This window comes from Bombus affinis, unplaced genomic scaffold, assembly GCF_024516045.1.
Source record: "Bombus affinis isolate iyBomAffi1 unplaced genomic scaffold, iyBomAffi1.2 ctg00000092.1, whole genome shotgun sequence".
NCBI classification, from domain to species: domain Eukaryota; kingdom Metazoa; phylum Arthropoda; class Insecta; order Hymenoptera; family Apidae; genus Bombus; species Bombus affinis.
Window position 1 is genome coordinate 730,217 of NW_026108838.1, and position 11,257 is coordinate 741,473.

Here is an 11,257-nt window from a genome sequence, read left to right on the forward strand (position 1 = left end):
AAGGTGATTTGTAGCTAACACTGTAGCTAACATAGTTTCTGCAATATACCCTTTAATCGAGTAGAAACAAGGGGATTTTAGAAATTTCTATTAACCGACAGTATTGTCAACAACAAGTTTTAACAATGACTGAAGGTTGCAGAATTAAATATAAAATGATTTATCAATAGCATATGCAGTGTTACATTTGTAAATAAGCAGTTTATCTTTTAAGAATAACAAAGACACCAGAAAATAAAGATAATATTCAAATTATATTGCAAACTAACGAATAATGTAAAGAATTTATTTTTGTTATCTATATCACAGATTTTAGGTAAAATATTAATTTACTTATTACTAGGAGATTGAATTTGAAATATAATTATAATTTATAATTATAATGGACACCTTTAAACTAGCAGATATTTGGTAGCAGTTCTCTAGCCTTTGTACAATATAACACAGTTCAGTTTAATTGAGTTTAATCCCTTTGACCAGCCAGTTTCCAATTTCATTTATGGCATAATCTCCTGACAATTTCATACCCTTCGAAAGAAACACGATTTTCTATTATTGTTTTACAATCGCGGAATATGATCAGTGTTTCAATTAAGCTCCACTGTTTTAATTTCCCGTCTACGCACGATGTGGATACACCGTTTTCTTGTTGTTTTTAGATACAAGTGACGAGAAATTATGAAATGATATTTTAAATTTAAACTGATTTCGTTCATTGATTTATTGTAGCGACAATGGTAACTTGTTTGAATAAAGATTTTATAAATAAAATATTTAAGGTCTAAAATAATAAATTAACACATGTGAAAACATTAAAGCTGTTATCCTTATTCATGGTCTTGTTGCAACGTGTTTAACGAGCGTAACGTAGGCGTGAAAACGAAAACGTTGAGACTCTTGTGGCGTAAAAAGACTGAATTCCTCATAAAAATACAAGAAACGAATACAAGAAACGTGCACAGTTCCGCCTGGGCAGGCGACCTAAACGGACGTGCGAAACAGTGCTCCAGTGAAAGTGCGGCAAGAGGGAAGAGAAAGGGACAAAGTTAACGCCAAAAATAGACAAAACGTGGAATCATGCAGATTCCACCAATAAAAATAATTAACTCCGGTGAAACATTTTTCATAAATAAAGCTACAGACTCTACATATGTAGAGAAAAATGATGATATTATGGAAACAACATAATCCGACGGGGAGCAAAACATACCAATACACCAGGAAGAAAGCTGGACGGTGGCAACCTCCAGCAAAAAACGGAAGGTAACCCCGCTCGCAAGCGCGAGGAAAATTGATACATATGAAAAAAAACAATGGCTACAAGACATCAAGTTACACAATCCATTCAGCGCACTGCCAGAAGAGGCAGCAACGGACCCAACGGAAAGTCCGACAAACCGTATTCCCAAACCACCACCGATATACATAGACGCGAAAATAATTGACCCCCTCATCGAACTACTAAACAACACCGCAGGGAAAGACAACTATATCATCAAACAGATAAAAATAGACCAGGTGAAAGTGCAAACCAACACCCCAGAAATATTCAGAAAAATTACAAGATCACTAAAGGAAAAAAACGCAGCATATCACACTTTTCAACTCAAAACCGACAATAGCTACAAAGCAGTAATCAGGGGACTACACCCAAAAACAAATACCGGAAAAATAAGTGAAGAACTGGCAAAAATCGGACATCAGGTAAGGTCAATTAATAACATCAACAAATACGATACCAAACAACCGTTACCGCTATTCCTAGTTGAACTAGAACCTAAAAACAACAACAAAGAAATATACGATATAGAAAAATTACTAAACACAATAGTAAAAGTGGAGCCACCTAGACATAAAAAAGAAATCCCACAATGCATAAGGTGCCAACAATATGGACACACTAAAAACTATTGCAATAGAACCCCGGCATGCGTTAAATGCGCAAAAAATCATCTTACGATACACTGTCCATCCACGGGAAATATAGAGGAGGTGAAATGCTACAACTGCAACGGAAAACACCCAGCCAGTTACAAAGGTTGCGAAGCTAGGAAACAACTACAACGCAAACTGTTCCCGCCCCTACGAAGCAGGACAATCACTAACACACAAGCCCAACAGGACAGCATAAAACCTGAAATAATACCAAATACAAAGCAAGCAACAAACACCAAACCTAACAGCACCAACACCATTGGTGGTCTAAGCTACGCTCAAGTAACCAGCCAATCAACACATACACACAACCAATACCACAGCAATAGTAACAATGACACTGCAGAAATCAAAGAACTGCTCAAACAATCCATAAAGAACACCGAAATGCTAACCAGAATGATAAGCGAACAAAACGCAGTACTCAGACAGCAAACCCAACAAATCACAGTCATGCTACAACTAATTACAAACGTGCTAAGCAAAAAATAAAAACGGACACTCTAAAAATAGCAGCCTGGAACTCAAACGGCCTACAACAACGGGCCCTTGAAATTAAAACATTCATATACAGTAACAATATAGACATACTACTTGTCTCAGAAACACACTTCACTACAAAAAGCTACTTGAAAATACCATACTACACCATATATGATACCAAACACCCCTCAGGAAAAGCTCACGGAGGGATAGCAGTGATAATCAGAAACGATATCAAACATTATCTACACAGCCAAGTTAACAAAGAATATTTACAAGCAACCACTGTTACAGTTCAAACTAGCAGCAACTACTTCCAGTTGTCAGCAGTATATGTGCCTCCGCGACACAAAATAACAACACAAATGTGGGAAGAATACTTCCAGGACCTAGGGGACAAGTACATCGCAGCGGGAGACTACAACTCCAAGCACACGCTATGGGGGTCAAGAAACATTACACCTCGAGGCAGAACACTGGAAAAATACATTAGAAATAATAACCTCAATATATTATCCACAGGGACACCGACACATTGGCCGACTGACCTGAACAAAAAACCAGATCTTCTGGACTTTGCAGTTACAAGGGGACTAAACACAAATAAACTAAAAATAACACCCAACCTCGAGCTCAGCTCCGATCATACACCCATAATAATTGAATACAGAAACAAACCAATACACTATAGCAAACCAGAAACACTATGCAATAAAACCACCAAATGGCAAACTTTCAAAGAAATAATAGAAAGCAAAATAAACTGCAATATCCCGTTGAAAACTCCTGAACACATAGAACAGGCAGTAGCAACACTGACAGCAACTATTCAAGAAGCAGCAAGGACAACAACTACACCCGAAACAACCAGCAGACAAACAATAACAATCCCGCAAGAAATACTCGACAAAATCAGAGAAAAAAGAATAGCAAAAGCAAAATGGCAAAAATACAGAACCCGAGAAAACAAAAAACACTTAAACAAACTTGCAAAGGAAATAAAAAACAAAATAAAGAAGCACAACGATAACGAATTCGCAAAGTTCATAGGGACACTCTCCACACACGAGAACACCAACTATTCACTATGAAAAGCCACGAAAAAAATAAGGAAGCCAATAATACCCGTCCCGGCAATCAGAAAAGCAGATAACACATGGGCAAGAAGCAACGAAGAACAAGCCGAAGAATTCTCCAACCACCTCTGCAACACATTCGCACCACACATTATCAACAACAGCAACCTCAAAAGTCATACGGAGGAGGATCCACAATCCACTATTACCACCACCGACAAGGAATACACCATACCTAAAACATCAGCACAAGAAATTAGAAACATAATTGATAAAACAAAAAACAACAAAGCGCCAGGTATCGACCTAATCAATGGTAAAATCTTGAAAAACCTTCCGCCAAAAGCAATAAGACTAATGACAATAATATTCAATGCAATTCTAAGAATTCAATACTTCCCCAAACCATGGAAATTAGCACAGATCAAAATGTTACATAAACCAGGCAAAGACCCGCACCAAACTGCATCTTACAGACCAATATCTCTGCTTCCAGTATTTTCCAAAATACTGGAAAAAATAATATATTGCCGGATAAAAACAATAATAGAGACAAAAAAACTAATACCGGATCACCAATTTGGTTTCAGAAACAAGCACTCCACGATAGAGCAAATGCACAGGCTTATAAACGAAATAATAGTAGCACTAGAAAACAAGGAATACTGCACAGCCCTCTTTATAGACATAGAGAAAGCATTCGATAAAATTAACCATGAAAGTCTACTACAAACAATTAGGAAACAATTCCCGGAGCAAATACACCAATTAATAAAATCCTACCTAAGCAGCAGAACCTTCGTAATAAAAATCAAGGACACACATTCTCAAGTTAAAGACATCAAGGCCGGGGTACCACAAGGAAGCGTCCTAGGCCCAATTCTATACACATTATACACGGCGGGAGTTCCGCCTGGGCAGGCGACCTAAACGGACGTGCGAAACAGTGCTCCAGTGAAAGTGCGGCAAGAGAGAAGAGATAGGGACAAAGTTAAAGCCAAAAATAGACAAAACGTGGAATCATGCAGATTCCACCAATAAAAATAATTAACTCCGGTGAAACATTTTTCATAAATAAAGCTACAGACTCTACATATGTAGAGAAAAATGATGATATTATGGAAACAACACAATCCGACGAAGAGCAAAACATACCAATACACCAGGAAGAAAGCTGGACGGTGGCAACCTCCAGCAAAAAACGGAAGGTAACCCCGCTCGCAAGCGCGAGGAAAATTGATACATATGAAAAAAAACAATGGCTACAAGATATCAAACTGCACAATCCATTCAGCGCACTGCCAGAAGAGGCAGCAACGGACCCAACTGAAAGTCCGACAAACCGTACACCCAAACCACCACCCATATACGTAGACGCAAAAATAATTGACCCCCTCATCGAACTGCTAAACAACATCGCAGGGAAAGACAACTACATCATCAAACAGATAAAAATAGACCAGGTTAAAGTACAAACCAACACCCCAGAAACATTCAGAAAAATTACAAGATCACTAAAGGAAAAAAATGCAGCATATCACACTTTTCAGCTCAAAACAGACAAAAGCTACAAAGCAGTAATCAGGGGACTACACCCAAAAACAAATACTGGAAAAATAAGTGAAGAACTGGCAAAAATCGGACACCAAGTAAGGTCAATAAATAACATAAACAAATACGATACCAAACAACCACTACCGCTATTCCTAGTTGAACTAGAACCTAAAAACAACAATAAGGAAATATACGATATAGAAAAATTACTAAACACAATAGTAAAAGTGGAGCCACCCAGACATAAAAAAGAAATCCCACAATGCATAAGATGCCAACAATACGGACACACCAAAAACTATTGTAATAGAACCCCGGCATGCGTTAAATGCGCAAAAAATCATCTCACGACACACTGCCCATCCACGGGAAAAATTGAGGAGGTTAAATGCTACAACTGTAACGGAAACCACCCAGCCAGCTATAAAGGATGTGAAGTAAGAAAACAATTACAACGTAAACTGTTCCCGTCCCTACGAAGCAGAACAATCACTAACACACAAGCCCAACAGGACAGCACAAATCCTGAAATAATTCCAAGTACAGAGCAAGCAACAAACACCAAACCTATCAGCACCAACACCATTGGTGGTCTAAGCTATGCTCAAATAACCAGCCAATCAACACATACACACAACCAATACCACAGCAATAGTAACAATGACACTGCAGAAATCAAAGAACTACTCAAACAATCCATAAAGAACACCGAAATGCTAACCAGAATGATAAGCGAACAAAATGCAGTACTAAAACAGCAAACTCAACAAATCACAGTCATGCTACAACTAATTACAAACGTGCTAAGCAAAAAATAAAAACGGACACTCTAAAAATAGCAGCCTGGAACTCAAATGGCCTGCAACAACGGGCCCTCGAAATTAAAACATTCATATACAATAACAATATAGACATACTACTTGTCTCAGAAACACACTTCACTACAAAAAGCTACTTGAAAATACCATACTACACCATATATGATACCAAACACCCCTCAGGAAAAGCTCACGGAGGGACAGCAGTGATAGTCAGAAACGATATCAAACATTATCTACACAGCCAAGTTAACAAAGAATATTTACAAGCAACCACTGTCACAGTTCAAACTAGCAGCAACTACTTCCAGTTGTCAGCAGTATATGTGCCTCCGCGACACAAAATAACAACACAAATGTGGGAAGAATACTTCCAGGACCTAGGGGACAAGTACATCGCAGCGGGAGACTACAACTCAAAGCACACGCTTTGGGGGTCAAGAAACATTACACCTCGAGGTAGAACACTGGAAAAATACATAAGAAATAATAACCTCAATATATTATCCACAGGAACACCGACACATTGGCCGACTGACCTGAACAAAAAACCAGATCTTCTGGACTTTGCAGTTACAAGGGGACTAAACACAAATAAACTAAAAATAACACCCAACCTCGAGCTCAGCTCCGATCATACACCCATAATAATTGAATACAGAAACAAACCAATTCACTATAGCAAACCAGAAACACTATGCAACAAAACCACCAAATGGCAAACTTTCAAAGAAATAATAGAAAGCAAAATAAACTGCAACATCCCGTTAAAAACTCCTGAACACATAGAACAGGCAGTAGCAACATTGACAGCAACTATTCAGGAAGCAGCAAGGACAACCACTACTCCCGAACCAACCAGCAGACAAACAATAACAATCCCGCAAGAAATACTCGACAAAATCAAAGAAAAAAGAAAAGCAAAAGCAAAATGGCAAAAATACAGAACCCGAGAAAACAAAAAACACTTAAACAAACTTGCAAAGGAAATAAAAAACAAAATAAAGGAGCACAACGATAACGAATTCGCAAAGTTCATAGGGACACTCTCCACACACGAGAACACCAACTACTCACTATGGAAAGCCACGAAAAAAATAAGGAAGCCAATAATACCCGTCCCGGCAATCAGAAAAGCAGATAACACATGGGCAAGAAGCAACGAAGAACAAGCCGAAGAATTCTCCAACCACCTCTGCAACACATTCACACCACACATTATCAACAACAGCAACCTCAAAAGCCATACGGAGGAGGATCCACAAACCACTACTACCACAGCCGACAAGGAATACACCATACCTAAAACATCGGCACAAGAAATTAGAAACATAATTGATAAAACAAAAAACAACAAAGCACCAGGAATCGACCTAATCAATGGTAAAATCTTGAAAAACCTTCCGCCAAAAGCAATAAGACTAATTACAATAATATTCAATGCAATTCTAAGAATTCAATACTTCCCCAAACCATGGAAATTAGCACAAATCAAAATGTTACACAAACCAGGCAAAGACCCGCACCAAACTGCATCTTACAGACCAATATCACTGCTCCCAGTATTTTCCAAAATACTGGAAAAGATAATATACGACCGCATAAAACCAATAATAGAGACAAAAAAACTAATACCGGATCACCAATTTGGTTTCAGAAACAAACACTCCACGATAGAGCAAATGCACAGGCTTATAAACGAAATAATAGTAGCACTAGAAAACAAGGAATACTGCACAGCCCTCTTTATAGACATAGAGAAAGCATTCGATAAAATTAACCATGAAAGTCTACTACAAACAATTAGGAAACAATTCCCGGAGCAAATACACCATTTAATAAAATCCTACCTAAGCAGCAGAACCTTCGTAATAAAAATCAAGGACACACATTCTCAAGTTAAAGACATCAAGGCCGGGGTACCACAAGGAAGCGTCCTAGGCCCAATACTATACACATTATACACGGCGAACATACCAACAACTACCAACAGCACAGTATTGACATTCGCGGACGACACAGCTATACTAGTCAGGCATACTAACCCAGAAACGGCAGTCAAAATACTACAAGAACATATCGTAAAAATAGAAAATTGGCTACAAGAAAAACAATTAAAAGCAAACCCCAATAAATGCAACCATATTACATTCACGCTACGGAAAAAGATACCACCAAACATCCTATTGAACGGTACGCATATAACGCAAACAAAGCATGTCAAATACCTAGGACTCCACTTAGATCAAAAACTTACCTGGAAACTACACATCAAATCAATAGTAGAAAAAATACAGAAAACAAGGAGACAAATGTATTGGCTAACAAACCGAAAATCCAAACTAAGCACAGAAAATAAAGTAAAAATATATAAAACGATCATAAAACCAATCTGGACGTACGGAATACCACTATGGGGGACGGCAGCAATGAGCCATATAAACAAAATAGAGGTAATACAGGCTAAAATCCTCAGAACAATAGTAAACGGACCTTGGTACGTCAGAAACGAAGATATACGAAGGGACCTGGGAATGCCAACGGTCAAGGAAGAAATCAGCAGATACTCCGAGAAATACAAATCAAGAATAGCAACACACATAAACCGGCTAGCTGCGGAAACATACAAAATCACAAATATGGACAGAAGACTAAAAAGGAAGCACCCAGCAGACCTTATAAAGGACATAACCTAACAAACACGAGGATGGTACCCCGCTGGGGGTAGCCACCAACATGCTAATGTAACCGCTAAAAAATTCCACCAAATGTCCAAATTGGACAAATAGTGAATTTAAATAAATAAATTAAAAAAAAGAAAAAAAAAAAAAAAATTATACACGGCGAACATACCAACAACTACCAACAGCACAGTATTGACATTCGTGGACGACACAGCTATACTAGTCAGGCATACTAACCCAGAAACGGCAGTCAAAATACTACAAGAACATATCATAAAAATAGAAAATTGGCTACAAGAAAAACCAATAAAAGCAAACCCCAATAAATGCAACCATATTACATTCACGCTACGAAAAAAGATACCACCAAACATCCTATTGAACGGCACACATATAACGCAAACAAAGCATGTCAAATACCTAGGACTCCACTTAGATACACAACTAACATGGAAACTACACATCAAATCAATAGTAGAAAAAATACAGAAAACAAGGAGACAAATGCATTGGCTAACAAGCCGAAAATCCAAATTAAGCATTGAAAATAAATTAAAAATATATAAAACGATCATAAAACCAATCTGGACGTACGGAATACCACTATGGGGGACGGCAGCAATGAGCCATATAAACAAAATAGAGGTAATACAGGCTAAAATCCTCAGAACAATAGTAAACGGACCTTGGTACGTCAGAAACGAAGATATACGAAGGGACCTGGGAATCCCAACGGTCAAGGAAGAAATTAGCAGATACTCCGAGAAATACAAATCAAGAATAGCAACACACCCAAACCGGTTACCTGCCGAAACATACAAAACCATAAACATGGACAGAAGACTAAAAAGGAAGCACCCAGCAGACCTTATAAAGGACATAACCTAACAAACACGAGGATGGTATCCCGCTGGGGGTAGCCACCAACATGCTAATTTAACGGTTAAAAAATTCCACCAAATGTCCAAATTGGACAAATTGTGAATTTTAATAAATAAATAAAAAATAAAAAAAAACATACGTAAAAAAAAAAGAAACGTGCACATAGTTTATTCTCGACCTTGGATACATAAAACCAAAAAAAAAAAAAAAAAAAAAAAAAACAAAAGAAAAGAAAAAGAAAAAGGAACAAAAATTTTTATTGGTTATTTACCGAAACTCATTGTATCATTTTTACTACTCTATATAAAACGTAGAATCATATACTGACGAATGTTATTTCGAATTTCTAACTTCAGAACGATAATTACATATTTGTAATTACCAATAAGTGGTAGTAGCATTAAAAATATGGAATATTCAACGAGATGAAATATAGGTAAGGTATTTAAAAGAAAAAAGATTGAAACGTTCGATGTAAAACGATGAAATTAAATGATTGAATTTGAAAACTTGATTCGGTTTAATAGGTCGATGAAAAAAGAATTCATGTTCCTGTCGATATATCAACGACGTGCGCCGTTACTTCCGACTGCTCTGCAATTCAAATGCAGTACTCGAATATACATGGCGAAAGAAATGGAAATTGAGCAATTTAAGGGAACGAATTACTCTCGCGTCCGCGTAACTTCAAAATGTTTCACGTGTCCGTGTTTGCGAAACGAAATTCGTCGTTGTCCAATTAACACGCTTGCAGATGCTACATTCACTTTGTTGCATATAGGGCTTAAATATATGAACGGATAGAAAGGAGCAACTGTCATTAGCGTAATTTTAACGCGTTAAAATAAATTAATGTATAATTTCGTCATTTACGTTTGATCTACCTTTTTTCATCTACGTCATCTACGGCACCTACGCGAAGCTTCTTGATTGCGTCTTTGGCAGTGTTCGTTGCTATAAATGAAACTTAATAGTTGTTGAAACCGCTTGAAAGTCGTGTTCCTAAATCATTCCCTCGTCTCGTATCGTGTTCATCAAATGGAAAAGGAGATTGTGTTTTAATGAAATCGCTTGTTACTATCAATCTTGCTGTGTCACTCGCATAGGAGAAGAAAGTGAGGAAGGAGAAAAAAATTAAGGTAAGGTCATCAATGAGCAAAATGTTTAATGTAATTAAAATCGAGTCCGCTGCAACCCTCATGACATTTAAAATTCCATACGTATATTGTTATACGTAACATTGCCATATTAAATATATTCGATCAAATAGGTATGTTCAATCAACATTCAATCTCGTTCCCTGAAAGCTGTTCCTGGATATCTGGTTGGATACTTTGCGCACGGAAATACAGAGTGTCAACAGTAACAAACCCTCTATGTAGTGTTTTTGCTTTGCTCTTTTGAACAGGTAGATAACATTTTGCTTCGAAAAACGGATATATATTCCACGGATATACACATACAGAGTATGTGTATCGATATACACATTGATATACACCTTTGTACAAAGTGTCAAAAAAGTATTTATCGCGGTTTCTTTTTCAAGCCATTCTACACCTTCGATTTGATGAAAATTGGTTAAATAAGTGTAGCGCAAAATTGATCTTGACCACAATTTTCAGTGTCAAATTGTTTTTCTATTGCATCATATAGTGCTCATGAGAAAGGAAAGTTCCGTTCTTTTAGAAAAAATGTTTGAAATTTCATTAATACTTAGACTGATTTTTCATATTTGATTCATGTTTTAAGGTCAAATATGGAATACAATAACATCAATACTAATATCTACTATTTTGTGCGAATTACTTTATATTTCAATCTTCCT

The 11,257-nt window shown here is 37.2% G+C and overlaps 1 long non-coding RNA gene across 1 annotated transcript; it reads left to right on the plus strand.

Moving 5' to 3' along the window:
- The first annotated feature begins 10,119 nt into the window (after positions 1 to 10,119).
- LOC126927388 (uncharacterized) lies at positions 10,120 to 10,851 on the plus strand. The gene is made up of 2 exons (XR_007715431.1): positions 10,120 to 10,571; positions 10,703 to 10,851. It is a non-coding gene; the product is annotated as an uncharacterized LOC126927388 (long non-coding RNA).
- The last annotated feature ends 406 nt before the right edge of the window (positions 10,852 to 11,257 follow it).